This window comes from Hetaerina americana, unplaced genomic scaffold, assembly GCF_022747635.1.
Source record: "Hetaerina americana unplaced genomic scaffold, ioHetAmer1.1.p SCAF_5, whole genome shotgun sequence".
In the NCBI taxonomy this organism is placed as follows: Eukaryota; Metazoa; Arthropoda; class Insecta; order Odonata; family Calopterygidae; genus Hetaerina; species Hetaerina americana.
In genome coordinates this window covers 2,620,389-2,640,087 of record NW_027287095.1, presented here as the reverse complement: position 1 = coordinate 2,640,087, position 19,699 = coordinate 2,620,389, and positions in this window count along the sequence as shown.

Here is a 19,699-nt window from a genome sequence, read left to right as displayed (position 1 = left end):
TTCTCCTCAAATATTAATATTGGAACCCCAAAATTATTCACATAATTTACTGTATTCCGCATGACGACAATGGAAATAAAAATATAATTAATCATTTTTTGGGTTTTATCTAAGTTTCCCCATTAACAATTCGCTCCTGAGACTTTGAGCATCGAGAAGACTTCGCACGGAGCTGAGGTAAACAAAAGAAGGCTAAAAAAAGAGCGCAGTCGATGGGTTCCGTCGCGACCGCTGAAGTTTATGGGATCGAGACGCAGACCCGATTCCCTGGAATTTATCTCCGCGGCGGCGGAGAGCAGGCGATCTATGGACTGGACACGGCGGCCGTTTATTTGAGAGTCAGCCGAGGGAATCTTCGGGCCGCACTCGGGCCAAGCACGCTCCCGCGAGCATTATGCACACAGGGCGCGTGCGGCGCGCGGTGCGCGAGAGACACGCGGAATGCGCACCACGCAGGCGCGCCCGATCTCCGCGAGGGCTGGCCGTTGGTATGCCGACCGACCGCCAACCCCTGGCCCTCCCTCACCGCCCTTCCCCACTCCACTCCCTGCCCCCGCCGCCTTGCTCCACCCGCCCGACCCTCCACCCCCAAACGCCGTCACTCAACTAACCCCTCCCCCCACTCTCCTCTGGATCACTTTCGAAACAATGGGCGCAACTGGTCTTTTCATTATTCCCAATTTCGGTTTCGGACTCGCTCCCTCCAGAGCTCGAAAATGAGAAGAGTTTCTATTTTTAAACAGTCGTTTGTTTGACATCTGCTCAATACCCCGCAGTCCTCCTCTAAGGTGTGTGACAGTAAGTATTTTCACACCAGGTATGTCCCATTGTGTTGCTTAGTACCTATTGGTAGTTAGATACTGATTGTGAAGTTATTTAATTCAAACGACGAAAGTAACTAAGGTTTTAAAAAAACAGTTATTATTTGACTGGTACTTAACGCAAGTGAGAGGGATATAGAAAAACGATCATAATGTTATTAGAATGTACGCGAGAAAAGATGTTTAATAGGTTATCTTGTCTAAAGAACTATCTCATCTGTGACGTTGATATCAAATATTACCCCGTTACTGCTTACGGTCAAATGAGCTTTTATGTTTAAGCGAGATATTAAATGTTCTGTCACTCTGCCAATCCATTCATGGCTCCTCTTGCCGTGTTATGATGGGTTAAGTGAAACGTTCTGGAAATATTCAGACCCGCTTCAAATTAATGCAAGGTATTCAGCTTACGTTTCTATCTTCTTTTTCCATTTTCATTGCTTTTAAAAAAACTAAACATCACCCAAATGTTGCCATTCTGGCTTTGTTCGAGGGTAAGAGTGCAATCCATGTCCATCGACCACAATCTTTTCGTAGTGGAAGGGATTGTGCGTGCTGATAGCAGATTGAGCTGTAATGGGGTGAAGTAATATGATATTTGCTCCTGGTAGGGTGACCGGATGGGTCGGAGGGCCAAAGCCAAACGAAAGGTAATCCGTGCGCTGTCTGTTCCTCAGGAGGCGGCTGAAAATAACTCCCCCTCAAGGACTGCTGCCATTTAGTGATGAGAATCACTAAGAATACTATTGAAGAAGGAAATGGAAACCTCCTCCATCCCATGAAATCATGATGGAATGGTAATTGTGTATATGTTCTTGCAACTACGGGACTCGTCTCACTGAGCCGTGTGTCATGCCCGACAACAGGAGAGGCAACGTTTCCGAGGTTGTCATTCCACGAAATCCTTGCCAAGCGGAATCGATAGCAGAAGCCAAGAAGACTGAGAAAAGAAGGCATTTAGACATAGGGACTTAGAATGTTTGGGCGATGTTGCGGAAAGTGACATTGTGAAATATGAGGTCGGAAGAGGAGAAATAAATGATAGATATTTTTGAGATCTGCGAATTGATATGAAATGATAGCGGGGATTACCAGAGCCATAGCAAGCCAGAGTAATATGCAGCGAAAGGGAAGAGAGCTGGTTAGAGGTGTCATTGGTATTGAGCAAAAAGATAGGAAGAAGCCTAGTCAGCAAGTGAGTGTTCGAATACTTTTAGTAGAAGTACAAGCAGAAGCAGAACTAACGAACTTGTAAAAGCAGAACCAATGAACTTTGCCATTATTTAGATCTACATGGCGAAAAGTAACCGCAGGGAGGAAGAAATGAATAGGATACAGGATTAATGGGAGAGCATAATTGAGGGTTTCCCTCAGGAGAAACATAATATTTATGGGGAATTGGAATGCGGTGGTGGGTAAAGGGAAAAATGGAAGTTGGGTAGGGAACTTTGGTTTATTTATTTATTTATTTATCGACTTAATTGGGCGATGTTGAGACTAATAGTCCTTTCTTCCACCTAACCCTACATTACAGACATTATATTGGAGACAATCACATACAACCAAGCCCTAGATGTAGGGGAATCCACCTAGGCGGGAATCGAACCCGCGACCTTTGGGTTGGTAGGCGAGGACGCCACCGAGGCCGGCGGGGTAACGTGGTTTAGGAATAATGAAAGACCGCGGGGAGACACCAATGGAGTTCTCAGGAGAAATGATTTACTCATAACAAACACTTGGTTTGAATACTACAATTGACGCAAGAATACGTAGAAAAAGCCCTAGCACTCAAGGGAAGTATCAGACCCTTTTATGGTTAGGCACAGATTTAGGAACAGCGTAATTATTTCGCACAATTTTCCGAGAACGGAAACGTATTCACATCATAAATCAGTGATAATGAAGTGTGGGGTCAGATTAAAGAAGATGAAACACGGAACACGGATGAGGAAATGGAATGTTGAAGCAGAAACCGGAACGATAAGAAAGGAGTATCGGTAGGTAGTAGATAACTATAAATGAGTGCTAGGAAACGTGTGCAGTCGAGTCTCAAAAGAGAGATAAGGAAGGCCGCATGCAAAATTATGTGTAGAAACGGTAAATAGTAAAAGGACTAAGAAACCATGGGTTACAGACAAGATGATTGGTTACATAGATCAGAGATGGAAATGGAAGACTGTAAATACAAAATCAAAATGAAGGATAAACATACAGAAAATATTAAACATAGACGGGAAACTAATAAGGCGAAAGAAGCGTGGTGGAAGAGTAATAGAAGGATATGCAGGGTTTATAGAGTAAGGGTGAAATGGGTGCACTGTACAGGCAGGTGGAAACACCATCAGAAAATAAAAATGGAAATTCCGTGCACATTATCAAGTTGGGATGGGCAGTATTAGGAATGGGGGTAAGACCAAGGTGTTCATTATCACCCCCACTTTTCAATGCCTACACGGAGGGAATGGTAGAAAATGAATGGCAGGAATTTGAATGTAGCAATGGGAGTTTGTTGTATATTTCAGATTTGCGAATGGTCAAGCTGTTGTTCTACAATCAGCCAATGGGTTGCGATCATTTCTGAGTTTTAATAAGTCAATGTGATGTGGAATGTGAATCGCTTTAAACAAGATAAAGGTTATGAGGTTTTCGAGAAAGGTGAAGGCTAAGTGAGATTTTAAAATTGGAGAACATGCGTGAACTAGAGCTGATAGAAGAGTTTACCTATGTTGGAAAAGTTTTTAGGCCAAGATAGTTCGAGTATTAGAGTATTAGAGTCATGATAAGAATTGCATAGGGCAGAGATTCTTTCAAACAGAAATTGATGACGGGGTCGTTGAATGTGGATGATAAAATATTAGTGAAACATTTACGTGGCGCGTGGATTTATACGGCAAGGAAACATGGTCATTGAAGCAAGATGATAGGCATAGATTGGTGGAATTTGCCATGTGGCTGTCATGAAGGATGAAAAAGATAAAAGGAAAGGAAAAGGTAAAAGGAAAGAAAAATATGTCCCCAGGATTGTGATAGCGGAGGGAGAAAGAAATCTAAAGGAAGTAGGATAAGTGGATGTAGAGTATTTTGAATAGCGATGGAATGTTGAAGACTCTAAAGAGGGAAGAATGTTAAACCAGCTAAATGGATAGAGTAAAAAAAAAGTCGCATTGAACGGATGGAAGGGAAGTAGGAATTTACAACATTGAAGAGGGGCTTATTGTTGTGAAGGGTGCCTGGTTGTGCCTTGGTGGGCGAGGTTAAGAAATGTAGCGATGCTTAGTCCGTATCCATCCAAAGTTTACCCTAATCGGCAGACCACCTATTGATAATGGTAAAATATTAGGTTACTTGATGATCCTAAGGCTTCATGCTCATAGAACACGATATCTTTTCATCACAAAAATAGCAGTAAGTCTTTAGGAAACTTTATCTTGCTTATGTGCCCAGTATGAAAAGTTTATCTATGATTGAGTTGCATTCATGCTATTGGCTTTTGGGAAAATAATCCTATACTTTTTGAATAATTAATTACACCTTATGGGAACGTATGAAAATAAGAAAGAGAGATCAGTAGTAATGACTCGCCCATCCATCGGGAACGGTGATAGAATATGATTACTGTATTCCCTGCCAATATACTTGTATAAAATAGAAAAAAGGAGGATGGACAGAGATGAAATTCTCAAATTGTTTTCAGACACAATTCCTGTCTTCAAAAACAAGCTTGCAAATAGCTGAAAAAGAACCCTCAAAGATACATTTGATCATACGGCATATTCTGGTTGGTAGTATTTAGTATTTAAAGTACTTCGAACATCAACAGGTTCTTAGTTTACCAATTCCTGGTGGAAAAATAGCTCCTCCTTACAAGACGAAAAGGTGGTAAATATTTACTGAAACGGTAGGATTCCAAAATTGATGAAGTGGCTTAAGGAAACCCACCGCGATGCATGGCAGGAGATGCATAACAGTAACAAGCCAAATATAAGCTTGACGTGCCGATACTGGCACATAGAGGGACCTTGCTGTAGATGTAGAAGTCACTCGCAAAGACCGTCTCCAGGAATTCAGTGAAGAACGACATCATCAGCCACTAAAATCAGAAGCGAAATATCCCACCATTTTCATCAGATTCAAAGTTTGAAAGAGCTTTGAATGCTTTAGCTCTGTCAGATTCGTCCATCCGATGGCAAGCTCTCCTCCTACCTTCTCTACATTTTCCGCATACCTTCTATTCTTCCCAATTGGTCCTCTATGATTTTTCAATCACGGCAGAATGTTATTGGTTTTATTGAATCGACGTAGTAAATGCGTACTTGCGGCTCGGTAAATTGAATCATATCGGCGGAAGAGGGAATTGAGGATGGCAGCCGAGAGCCGGGATGCTCACATTGATCGCATATCTTCCCGGAGTGGCTTCACGCTTCGGTGAGCTTTCCCATCAGCCTCGAGGGTTCCGTTCCCGCGGTGATTGCCCCGAAAATGGTGGCCGCGGTACCTAATCACGCGAAGGAACACATCCTCCCTTCGTTTCGGTGGTCCCGGTTGGAATTGGTGCCATCCAGAGGATGATAGTCCCCCCCGATGAAATCGGCGAGGGCGACTCCTTGTTCTCATCGTATTGCCCCCTCGCCCGGGGCGGGCGGCTAGGTTTCAATCTATTCGGAGCGAATGGGCCCCGAGGGAGAGTGGTGGGTGGCGGGTCCCATCCTCCTCCGAGACACGCCCCCCTTCCTCCCCGCCCAACTTCCCCTCCCCACCACACCCTCAGGCGCGCTAGTCAATGATGGGAAGCGTACGCTTTGATATTGCCTCTTGTAAGACTCTTGGAATACTGAGACTACGTCATACACACGTTTTCGAAAGCGCACTTACACAGTATTAGCATAGGTAGTTGATATTTGACCTGGACGCCGGTCAATCGATCTTAGTCATATTTGCGCGTGAGTGGAGCAAATCTCTTTATAATGATAGGTGAAAATAACGTCTTACGCGAAAGTCATTTTTTGCAGTGATAATTTACATATATTCATCTCCATTATATATTTTTTTCATAATTTCCTTCATATTCATGCACCCATTGTTTTTAAGTTATTCGTATGAGGTTGCAACGTGAAATTATGCAAAAAAAACTCTTAAATTCCCTTCGCAAAACTTTAATTTAGTCAGAATAGGCAGTGTAAGACGTGATCTCGTGGAATATTTCCATTTTTTAAAAATGAAAAAGCGATTTTACTTTACTTGAAACGATTGTACCACTCTTGGAAAAGACGCAAAGCGTTAAAATCTATATTGCGATAAATAAAAATCAAATTGTGGTCTGTACAGTCGTATCTTCATGTTTAACTTAAACACAGTTAATATTTTCCCGTGAAACTTTTGTTTGTCACTATAATTTTCCAGTTCCTCTTAATGCTTTTCACAGTATTCTGTGATACGCGATGTGAGTGCCAAATAAATGCATTTCTAATTTCTCTTTATTGACCTCATTATACACTTTCCTATTTTCATAAACTTGATTATACTGTATAACTGCAATGTTTCTTCAGTCTAATCACCAATATTGTCATTGTAAATTACGGTATGTAACTCTATCATTGACATAGGAAGAGACTTCGCCTCTTTCAAATGAACAGATCCCCATTCACTTAGCTCATTCTATATACTGCAAGTTTAGTGAACGCATCGTCCGATTCAATGCCTCTCTTAATTAGAATCCGTGTCGAATTATTGCGTTTCACAACCGAGCCCTAGCATGGAATGATAGTTTTGAAACATTAAACCTTAAAATTCCTTTCAAGTCTGCCCGTAATTCGATCACTGCGTTTATTTTTTATGATATGAGTACCGAATACCAAGTAAGTATATTTTATTTTTGTATCTACAAATTCAGTTGCCTTTAAAACGTCGAGCTAATGAAGAATGGCTAAATTTAAGCGATTAAAATCTTACACCACATTTTAAGGGTGCCTTACACCATCGTTAAACTATAGACGTACATTCCAAAAGCTAATTGAATAATCTCGTAGTTTTCCAGGTGGAGTCTTTTGAGTGGACTGATTGATAAGCCTAGGGTATAAGTGTATTTAACGGCTTCGTAACCACATTTCCTCTCTTTTATTTGCAGTCAAATGACTCCTAAGGTAAAGCATGCATTCATACAGCACAGCATTCTCGTTTTGGACGAGTACAGTCAAAATTAAAGCTAACTTTAATTTATGAAAGGAAAGTTATTCTCTTTTAGTTAGTCCTTATATATTGCCCTATCCTGACACACTTCTTTCAGTCATGGATCACTCACAAATTCATACATTTCTTCTTCCTTAGACCTCGAACGTTTCTCAAGATACGAATAATTTTCAACCGCACACGTCCAAGGCAATAAAAAAATGTTTTAGAACCTATGTTAACATACCCAAGCTCCTCCATAATATATCTCGAACAAAGTGGGACTTCCCATTTTTAGAAGAGCAATGCAAATTCGCATCTATTCCCTGGTATTATTGGTCTTTGGGCAAGGAAGATACAAGGGGACTCCCGCCATAGCGATTTCCGAGCGTCGAAGTTAACTTTTTGCGCTGCTCGTCTTCGTCACGTGGGTGATCGGTTATTAAACCGCTCATCAATTTTATGCTCAATACCTCCATCCGTTGATTGTGTCGATGTCATCATTGAACATTTTTTTCTTATACGCACGGGCGGCCATGCGAATGCTAACGTCAGAATCTCAATCTTATAATATATTTGGTGATACATCATCCAAAGACGATTCCCAAAGTCTTCCGTGAAGCAGCGAATATACAATTAACTGTACAAGCAGAATGCGTGGAGAGTAATAACAAGAGTATTAGAGCGAGGATTTGCACGTTTTACTTAATAATCTGAAGGAATTCTACTGGTGATGCAGTCATATAACCATCGGTCTTGACGAGATTTTTTTGAAGTCATCTCCTGATCTCTTGGTCTGGGAATATTATGAAAAGTGACATCCTTCGGAACTGGTCTCGTATTCCCAAACACAAATGGTTCATTCTGTCCAGGTGACAAGGTTTCAATATAATATATTGTACACATCATTGCAGGCATGATTGGACTCGTGATAAGCCAGTGGTAGTTGAAACGTGTCGACGGAAAATCCGTGTCTGAGAGTAAGGTTATTATAATGCTTGCGACATTAACTTTTCAACGGTGGCTGAATCACCGCTCGAGTCCCGTACCTTGAAATGCTGCGGGATTGGGAGGTCGATATCAAAGACCATCGTGGATCATTGCGCGTCGCCGCTTCCAGCTCCCATCTAGTCCGTGCCCACGCCTCGCTCCCATCCATTCCCTCCTCCGCTCCTGAAGAGACATCCAATTTCGTGTGCTCGGCCCGATTACAAATCACCATACAATGGATGGATGGATGGATGATGGCATCGGCGACGAAGACGGTCATCTGCATGCATACGTATAATGGACGCCGAAGCACGGGCGCCACGAAACGGAAAGAGCGACAGCCGAGAAGTTTATATTTATGTCCGCGTGTGTGTTTATGTCTTCGTCGTTTTTCCATTTACGCGAAAGATGACAGTTTCCCGAACACCGTTCCTTAAATTAAAAAAAAATACAAGCTGTGTATTGAGAATTAATTTCTCGCAGCGTGGGATTTGTAGGACGTATCGTCCAGTCACATTTATCCTTCGGATATATTCGTCTGAGATCAAAATTAAACCTCATTGCAAGTTAACGTGACCAAAGAAAATTACAGCAACAATTTTTGAGTTTGAAATCTTGGCCTGTATAAGTGGGGGAAAAAACACTACCCTTAGCAAAGTGAAGTTTCTAATCATTTCCAAAGACGAATTTTTTGTAGTTGGTATATGAGGGAGTGATTTTTTCTATAGGCAGTTGGAAATTCATAAAAATATTATGATTCACGCGCACAAAAGACATTTGAGAGAAGATCCGTTAGTGGGATATTGTTAACTCTTCAAGGGAGTAATTAGTTTATCACCAAAGTGCCAACATTCTCGAAGACGGCGTCGCGCTCTGCTCGGCAACACGCGGACTGACGTATTGTATTTAAAATGATTAAATTGGTTCTTTTAAACTTTGGATATTCTCAGATTGATGTAATTGTAACCGGGTTTTGAGGTTAGATGATGACCTTCTATATAGTATATCAGGCTTATCCCCGGCTTATTTTTATTGCCATTTAGTTTTACATTTGTAAAGGAAAAAGTACTGCGGTTATTGTAATTAGATATTTGTCACGATTCAAAAAAAAGAATAATTTGATTGCTTTCTTTAAAATTTATTGATGTAAAATCTATAAATACCTTCATTTAATGGTCAAATTCTAAGTTAAAGTCAAGAAACCTATTTAAACAGTAACCAACTTCTAGCAAGAATGTTGTCCTGACACAATTTTAACTGGTTAATTGTAACCTTTTTTCAAATTCAGTGTATGTTCACTTCTGTAATAAGTGTATAAGTACCGAAATACCAACTCCGAAACGCTACCTTTTAAAACGCCATTCTTTTTATATGGTACTCATTGGTCAGTTTTATTTGTTCACTACTTGTAAATAAAATTTTTCGTGGCCTCTTTTTTCATCAGTGTGCTTAAACGGTGTCGAAAACATGGTAATCGTCGTTTGCGTGACACTCTTGCGGAATCATCAATTTTTTTCTTATAATGATGATTTGATTTTTCATTCAAATTATGGGCAAATAAAAACCTTTCCAGTTTACTCTACAGACAACAGATTTGCACATTTAAGAAATCCTCGATATTTCAATTTTTAAACTCGACGATATTACCCACCGCCTACGTCGGTCTACCTTATCCACTGTTCATTAATGTAACTGTGATTTTGTGAGTAACTTTGTCGATTCACGTTTCTCGATTCCAGATCTAAGTTCTATTCTAATTTTACTAAGTTCTATCACATTTTGTGTGTTAGTATAATAATTAGAAATCCGGGAACAATTGAATACTTAAGAAAGAAAAAAGTTAAGATTGAATTGATTCAAGGATACAAATCGAAGCGTAGTGCTACTCTATATATCTGCCAATGAGGAAGCTAGGGCCTTATGTACACGAACACTCCCTGAGAAACTTGTGAATGAGTTTTAAAGAAATTTTGTCATTTGTCGTAGGAATTAAACTGGTTTTGCTCTATGATACCATTGTGAAAACCATGCAAATATTTACGTGTTTGCATACTTTAAGGCACAGTATGACCATATTTATTCATGGCACGGGTTGCTTCAAAGCTGATCCTACGGCGATTAATCCATATACGCATATTAACTTATTGCATGAAAGTACGAGAAGGTTTGCGTTACTTTCCAGCCCACCCTCGTATTTCTAGAGTGACGTAAGATCAAAATAGGGAAACATTTACCGGTCGTTGACGAAATGGACACCTTCGAAAGAGGTGATAGCACATGCATAGCCTCATATTTACTTTACTGATTCATTCAGGAATACTGGCACCAGTTTTTCGTGAATGTAGAGGTCGCTTGTGGAGTCAGACAAAATTCACTTTTACGATAAAGCCGTATTCTCTCCCTCATTTTTTTTTCCTCTCTCATTCGTTTTGCCTGCTGCTTTCAACACTTGTCGTCTTCGTACTCATCGTTTCGGTCCCCCGTCGAGGATCCTATTGGAACTGCTGGTAAAAAAAAAATCGTCCGTTCGTTATCCCCCCACGCCCTCCTCTTCTACCTCCGCACGTTCGGGGGTGCAAGAGGATAAACGGGCGACGGGTGCGGTGGGGGGTGGTGGGAGCGGTCGTCTCCGTCGGTGCGTTCCCACCCCTCAGCGCCGTGGTGCGGCCGAGCGGAGAGGCATCGCGAAGGGAGGGCGGTGTGGGAAGGGGAGCGAGGGTGTGGGCGTGGGGGTGTGCCGGGGAGAGGGCAAGCCATTTGTAATTTTCCGCCCCCGCCCTTCCCTCTCCACGGCGATCACAACAGTGTGACATGAATCGGAGGGTAACGAGGATGACGGGCGAAGGGAGGGAGCGGCGGCGGAGGAGGAGGGCCGAGTGGGGGGGGGGGGGAAGGGCCTCCTATTCACTCCCACTCGCCCTCGTTCCCGCGTTTGTTTGTTTACGAAACGCTCAACATCATCCAGATCCCATTCAGAGAAACGCGTAAAGGTTGTACGTTTTAAATTTCCTTGTTGGTTATGACCCATTAGCATTATCATCGGCGTTGACGTCCCTTTATCACGGAACGGGAACTTGGGGCAGCGGTGTATTCACTGGCGGCCGTTCGTTCCCCGACACTTTGCGAAGGACGACTGATGGGGTCTCTTGCCAGAAGGTCTCAAAGTTAATCGATGAAACAAATGGATTAAACTGATTTTATCTTCATAAATCTTCAAAGAATAACTGCATATATGGCTGAGAAAGATTTTTGGCTATTCCGTGTCGCTATTTACTATTTATTCTCAAAATATAAAGCTGTATTAAGTAAACGTTGCCTTAAAATAGCTTTGGTGAACATCTTTTTGGAACTTTCAGGGGCGTTCCTTTGACTTTTGACTCAGTGTACCCATTAGCTGGCATCCCAAGTTTTGAATTTCGCGCAAGTTGGTCAATGCTTCTCCCGTAGCTTACGTAATTTTTCTACTTTTATAAATGACCTTTAAGTGCACATGGTTCATGTGTAATGACAACAAGCGTCAACAAACATTCCTTCAGATTACATTTTTTTCCTCACACGATGTCAGACTTTTTGCTATCTTCTCGGCCCGACCTAACATCTTTGCGTTTGTTATGGCTTGGATTACTTTATAGTTTCATCATATCTTTCAATTACTGATAAATTGCTATTATCATTGTAAGATAATTAATGAGTACATAATAAACTTGAGTAAATTATTTATTACGATGCGATGATTTCATTCAGCGCTGCGAAAGAAATAATTGTGTACCGCATGATCATATTTTACCAGCACGTGTGTAGCTTGAAGGACGGCGTGCATTTCATATTTAAATGAATAAAAAAGCATGTTATTATCATCAACTGCTATGAGTCATATGATTTATTTCATTTATATCTCTTCTCTAGTTTCTTCTCATTTCACCACTTCATTTCTTTAAAGCTCTTCCATTTGCATTTCCCATCGTGTGCGCTTTGTATTCCATTCTTGGTTTTCCTCTCAGATTATCACCAGCCATTTTTCTTCCAAAATATTTTCAGCATTTATTTATGGCTTTAAATGTGCGGAATAATTTTTCCGCTCCATCTAGAAATGAATTTCAATAACGCTCTTTGCCAATCTTCATTTCAAAGGACGTCTCCATACTTTTTTCGTTTCGTTTTTGTAATATTCATTATTTTCCTTTTGCTACTCGATAATACCATTTTCTTTCGTCAACAGTTATTCTTAATGCGTATTTATAATAACGTATAACGGATAAACATATGTTTAATAAATTCATTCCTTACGTCTTAAGTTTTTATGACAAACTGTTGGCAGAATTCGTTCCTTGAAGAATTCCTTCGTCTGCGTTATCCTTCTCACTTTATTCTGCCCTTTATAGCCATCGAATTGCAAAATATTTCCCAAACCTCCGCGGATAAAGACGCCGTGACCACGCCTCACCCTTCGCAACAACCCCCTGGCTCTAATGCGACGTCGGCTCGGCATTAGTCACCCCTTCACTTCATTCTCCCTCGCCGAGTCAACCGCCCCGATCACGTCTGCCGACCCGTCGACTTCCACCCAGCCCCCCTCGAGTCTCTCTCTTCATCGCCCATGTCCCCTCGTCACCATCCCACCCACGTGATGTCCTGATTATGTCCCCATTCGACGCCTTTCCCCGCCTTGACCCCCGCCCTAACCCCCCCCCCCCCCACCAAACCCTCACGCTCACATAAACCCTTCCTTCCCACGCACATCCACCTCGATGAAACCTCGGTTAGAGATCGAATCTCGGGTAAACTTTGCTATCTTGGCCTCCATTCCTAAAGTATAAGTACGTTTATTGATGAAAGGAAATCCATGCATTGGAATGCAAGGAAAGGACAGTATGAGAATCATCTAAATAGAATTAGCATTTGTCTAAGGTAGCTAAGAAGGGATCTTATGGTCTCAATTTCGCCCGAAAAAAGACGTTTATCTATCTATCTGTCTTTCTTAAGTGGAAGAGCATAAAGTGTGGTCTCTAATTAAAGTAAAACTTGAGCACTCCATAAGCATAACTGTCGACCAAATGCTTTGCGTATGGGGTACTTGAGAAACGCGATTTGCATTGACTTTTGCAATAAAAGGCCAAAATGAGAGAATCAAAATATTTGTCCGTCATCATCCAGAAAGCCTTGATTTCTAATGAGATAGAAATTTTTCGTTTGCATATTATTCACTAATTCAATGCAACAATTTCAGAGGGTAGAAATCATTCACCTTGTCCGAGGTTCGAATTCGGATCACTCGATGTCCAGCCGAGTGCATTAGCCGGTTAAACTATCGAGGCGTCCTCTTACACTCCGAAGTGTCTGTCGCGACCTCTCCTGCAGGTATTTTAATTTATTCATTATTTGTCTGATCGAAAAACTAATCGATGAGAAGCAGGCGTAATTTTTATTTCACATTAACCGTCATAAGCTAACGGTAATGCTCAACCACCTGTTATTTCTTTCGCCCCCGAAATCAATAAGATTTTCGTCATAGGGGGGATATTTCTCCCTCCACCGGCTGAAACTTGTGTCCTACATGTCTCACGGTATCACCGGTAGCAAACATGTGATTCTGCAGGCTTATTCGTCTACCTTCATTCCTTCAGAATAAAGGACACATTATATAACCTTCGTATACTAATGCTTATGAGTGGATAATATCACATTATGAAGTTTATCTTACGAAACTTTCATCCGTAACTCGCCCACTTGAGACCTTAGCTGTTGAAAATGAAATGTCAACAAATTTTGGACCAATTCTTTGGAAAGTTTAGCGAAAAATGATTTCCTTTGACCCTTTTATTTGTGTCGGAAAGCACAGCGCGTCGCGTCTGTCTCAAACATTGTGCCCACTTTCAGAAATAACCGAGTGGTGACTAAAATTTTCAAATTTAAAAATCCATTTCGGCATTTCCGACCCCTCCCCAGACTGACGCGAAAAAACCCTGCCTCGTCTCATACGTACTGTAGGTGGCGTCTGCATGGGTGTCCGCTTTCGCAGACGACACCGGAGACTCCTATCGCCAGCCTCCTCGCTCCGCACCGACCCCTACACCCGCCCCCTCGGTCCCCGTCCCCACCTCCACCGATTCCACTCCCTTCCATACCCACGGGCGACGGACGCTCCTGCCACGCGCGACGCAGCGAGCGAGCACCCCTCCCTTCCCTTCCACACCCTCCCTGCGGGTTCTTTGGCGGCCGTGGGCGGTCGGGCGGGCGGGCGGTCGTGTGTGGGCGGGGGATGGACGGAGGTGTGTGTGTGTAGGGGGGGTGGGTTGAACGGGGTGGGCAAATGGGGGAGAGGAATGGAGGGGGTCGGGAGGGGAATATGAGACGGGGCGGAATATGTATGCACGCCTCGAGAGAGAGAGAGAGATGGGAGCGGCATATACACTATCTGCCCCACAACTCTCCATTCCCCGCCCCACCTCACTCTACTCCTCCTCATGGTTAATATGTATGATTACAGTTATCCGTTGCCAAACCGCGGTTTTGCGAACCGCGAATTTGACACGACGAGGTGTTGTATTTTTGCACCAGAAATTTTTACTTTCCTGCCTTCATGACATAACCGTGCATACTCAAATCCTTGTCGCCTTTTTTGACGACTTCAAGAGCGTCGTGCAATACCCCTGCCAATGGAGAGAGTGAAGTAGAGCTCAGCGATTATTAATCCCTTTCACTTACTAAGGGATAGGAGGGGGGACTATTCCATTGACTGCGCCATTTACGATTTCTTAGAAACATCCGATGCCTATGAATTGAACAACCTGGGCTTACCTGGAGGTGTCTAGTTGCATCGCCTATCATCATAGGTGACAAGGTACCCTGATTTGGAGTTGAGTTCCATTGTAACCAATTTCCTAGAGCGTGCTTCCTGGGTTAATATCCAGATGACTTGTCTAAACTTTTGTATTGCCAGAGACAGTTTAGTCAGGAACTGTGCTAATGAATACCATATACCGCCTATTGGTGAGGCACAATGAAAAAATATTACGAGATGTATTAAACCGGTTATGTAGAAATAATGTCTCAAAATCTGTGTGCCTAGCACTTTAACTTTTTATTCTGTTTGAATTATTACTAATTAGTGTAGTTAATTAATTAATGGAACTATTAATTATGTTTAGAAGTTTGGTGCTCAGTTTTAGGTATGTTTTTAAAACTGATACGTTGTTCCCTCTGATCACAATTGAAAGAGAAAAGACGTACGAGAAGGCATCCTGGAAATGTAAATTATTCGCGAAATAGTCATTATTCAAATCGCATGCGTTACCTCCATTTTCTGCGGCCCTGCTTTTCATATTGTTTTACGCTGGATTATACTGTGTTTTATGCATCATATTTTAATATTCAATTATATATAAATTAAATTTTTTGCACCCATCATGCAACCACAGTCTATATGTGAATAAGATAAGTCTCTTCTCAATTTCCCACGAGAAAATTATACCCGCGATTAACCCGCCCCGGTTTCATTTCATCATATTTAGAATTCTCCATTCGTACCACAAATCGAACTACACCTTACATCTAACTGTATTTTATCTCAGTTTTGAGCACATTTTCGTGGAATGTGAGTTTAAATTGTGATATGGGTGAAATGATTGTGAGAAAAATGTGGGCTTCTCAAACAATATTTAGCATATTTTTCGATATTTGATTATTGATGATTTTTTTTACTTCCGACACTTCTGGTCATCCATTTGCTCCTAAGCCTTCCCCTGAAATCCAATTTCCCAGCTATTGTACTCATGTGCAAGGCAGGACTTAAAAAGGATATCTTTGGATTGAGTGTCATATTAACCCTTTCAGGCGAAGATAGTGTCCTTCCACTCACACTTTAGTTCGCTTTCTACTTCTCTATACTTCCACTTAAAAGGTAAACAGATACGGTTATGGTATCATCTAATGATTTATACTATTTGATTTATATTGATCATTTAGACTAATAAATAATGTAGCAGGTAAAAAATGAAAAGATTGAACTGAGTAGAGTAAATTCTAAAATTATCTCCTTGTGCCTATATTCCTGTCTCTTCTCCGCCCACGACCCCATTTTCCGCTCCCTCGTGCCGCTAAACCCGTCTCCCAGCCACCCATCCCCGGCCCTTCATCCCCGTAATCCCCCGGGGTCCTCCCTAATCGGCGGCAGCGGCGGGAGCGGGTCGCGTCCGAGCCGCGGGGGCGTCGTCGCCGGGCGCTAAGAACGGTAGTCTAGGGTGTGGATGGGGGTCTGAGGGGAGACTAATCCCTCCGCCCACCTCCCCACTGCTCTTTAGCTCCCTTCCGCCGGCACTTCTTTAGCGACTTACCGTGTACTCGCTCCTCCTACCAAAGAGTCATGCGAGCGCTGAACCTCATATAAATATCGTATATGCTTTATGGCGCTTGCTCTTTGAGGAAAATGAAGCCGACCGGCTGGGAAAGACTGCCTAAGTTCTCCTATTCACTTATAAAGTTTTAACATAGAGAGTGTCGCCAGTTATCATTTCTGGTATCCAAAACAGGTACAAATTCTGTGTTTCTGCTCCTAGTAATATATATATATATAATAAATTGGACAACAACAAACAATATAGAAACACATAAAAAGAACACCCACACGTTATTTCTTGATCATTTCGACGGAATTCTGCTCCGTCTTCATCGGAAGATAGAGAAGTAATTTTACTGAATAGTGATATATATATATATATATATGCTTTCGTAGACGTAACACGGAAGTGCCGAATAGTACAACCTTCTTCATCTGAAGATATACAAGGAGTATGTATATATATATATATATATATATATATATATATATATATATGCTTTCGTAGACGTAACACGGAAGTGCCGAATAGTACAACCTTCTTCATCTGAAGATATAGAAGGAGTATATATATATATATATATATATATATATATATATATATATATATATATATATATGTATATATATATCTCAGGACCGGAGGGTCCTGGGTTCGATTCCCGGGCAAGGCACTCTGAGCACCTGCAGCTCCACCCAAGCTAAAGTGATTTTTCGGGTACCAGATCTTCCTGGGAAACCATAACCGGCACAGGGAAAGGAACTGGCCCCCCTACCCTGATGTGTGAATTTTCACACGCCGTATAGGGCTTAGTACTGGGTGATCTCTACCAATATATAATGATTGTACGAAAAAACTCACACGAGCGGCATAATAGAACACAAATAGAATAGCGACATTTAAAAGGACACTCACGCGGTACATTGTTCGAGCTTTTGGCCCTCTCAGAGGCCTTCTTCAAGTGAGACTCCTGAATGCATTCAGAAGCCCTGAAGACGATGACCGAGTCGGGCATCGAAACGTCGGCCGATATGGACGATATAACCCGGTGGAGGACCCGAGAGGAATTAACGCAGCTGATACGCCGGGAAAACACCAAATCTTTTATGTACATATATTTCCAATGCAGATATCATTTATAAACTTTGATTGAGCAGACATGTGTACTGACGAGGCCGATCTCATATTGAAGTGTTCCCTGGATTAACGCCGGAAGAATCTAATAGGACTAGCAGGAGCCCCTGCCGTTGGCTTATTCACATCTAAATATAATTCTAGCTCGTTCTGCCAATAATCTGGTTAGATTATTAATTTTTCAGGGGTGAATGGTATTTGTTCGGCCTATATCCAAGTTAAGGGGATTAAAAATTAAGTTACCTTTTGTTGAAATTCTTTCTTGTTAACTTTGATTTCTTAATCCAGCATTCAATTCCTCTCAAAAACTTATGAGATAACCACAACTTAAACATAAATGAGGAACTTAGTTTAATAATAGTCTGTTCCTCATTTCTAATCGATATTAAGTCACGAACTCTGTCCGAGAATCGGGCAGTGGTTTTGTCGCCATTACTTTGATAACAGCGAAAGGGCTCAATGGAAATTAGCTCTTCTCGTTTATTTCCCGAGGAGATTGTCTTATCCATCAATATTCATTGCACTCTTCTCCTGCTTGCTCGTTGTGTAGAGAAGTACAGGGACGAGAGACGGAAATCAAGTCATTAAAATTCGACGGCCAGGGACTGCCGAGAGTTATCGTTTCCCTTGCTACCGGTGGTCAGTAGAACGTAGACTTTGAAGCTAGTATGCAAGTTTAATGTGCGCGTCGTGTCGGTGGTCGGGGTGGAGGGTCTCGCTCCCCAGCCTCGTCATTGAAATGCAATGGAGATTCGCTCTCACAGACATAAGGGAAATTTCAAAATTAAAAACTTACCGCTTTTGATATTTGTGATGTCGATCGTGAGTGGTCGAGCCTTAAAAATGGGTGCTGCACTCAACGCTGTTCCGAGATATATCTGTAATACTGATGAAAGGGATTATCTCAAATCTCAAGAAATCTCATTTAACTTGTTTAATCTTAATCGCAGCATTTCTGTACCACTCCCATCTCTTGAGGCCTATAACGTCAAATTTTAATCTGTTCGATCGAATTGCCCAAATAGAACAGACAGAATAAGTCTCAAAAGTTATTAGGAATTGATTCTGTTTAGATCGGCAAACCTTGTCAACTTATCTGAAAACTTTATATGCCCTTCACTGAATAAGGAAACAATAGATATTTTCACAGAAAATTCATGTAGTAACTTCCACTTTCAGTACATTCAAGGGACATCTTTAAACCCGACGATACCTCCTGTGTGTTGGAACCGATATTACTGAAATACATTTCCTGGGAAAATACGCATAGTTTTCTTTTTCAGTGGTGATGTGCTGTCACTACGTTGAGCCTGAAACTATTGAATCCGTACCGACCCTTTCCAAGCAAATTCCATTGCTTGTTGTGAACAAAAGATTTGGTCCTGAGTAAAATTTTAATTATTTATGAGAGCTATTCTCTCTATCACATGTCAATAACACATAAAACATTCAAATTCATGTGACTTTGCTGAAAAGGAACTTTCAAATATTATCGAGAGCTACGTTTCTTACGAAGAACTTCACTGCAGATAAGTCTACTAATTTTCCCCAACTACCTTGAGATATTTCATTTACCGAAACAAAATTAGCGGAGACAATGAAACCGTCGTAACGTTCGATAAATAAATAAACTAACTTGACTCTCATGATTGTTATAATTAATAACATTATATATTTATTGTATTTTATGCATCATATAATACATAAATATATATTTTATTCCGTAAAAGAGGTTTTAAGACAAACTATGTAGAATTGAGCATTTTTGTTTATCAATGGTAATTAAATATTCGGTTGGCGTTTAATTGAATATGGCTTGTTCCGAGAATCGAATCCCTAAACATTTGTTTGGCCAGTGGGTGACATTTCTGTGACGCAAGGATGGCCGTGCATGGGGCTGGATGAAGCCCGCCGTAATCACTCTCACGAGCCGAGCGATGATCGCCGCCATAAACCTGCGGATTCCATCCGCACACAAACGAGCCTTATATATCCGCTCGCGCTTACATGGCATGCTCCCCCTCCCTCCGCCCCCTTTCGAGCGCAAGTGTGCCTTGATTCAGGGGTGCGCTGACTCGGGTCGCATTTCGGGCCCCCCCCCCAACCCCCTAGGCAAGAGCCGAATGCGTAACCCGCCCGCTTCGCCCACCCACCCACCCCAATTAGGGGGCCGCCGTCGGGTCAATTACTCAAGCCGCGTTGCCCAACATGCTCACATTACGACGACGGCAGGGCACTCCCTCTTCCCTCGGC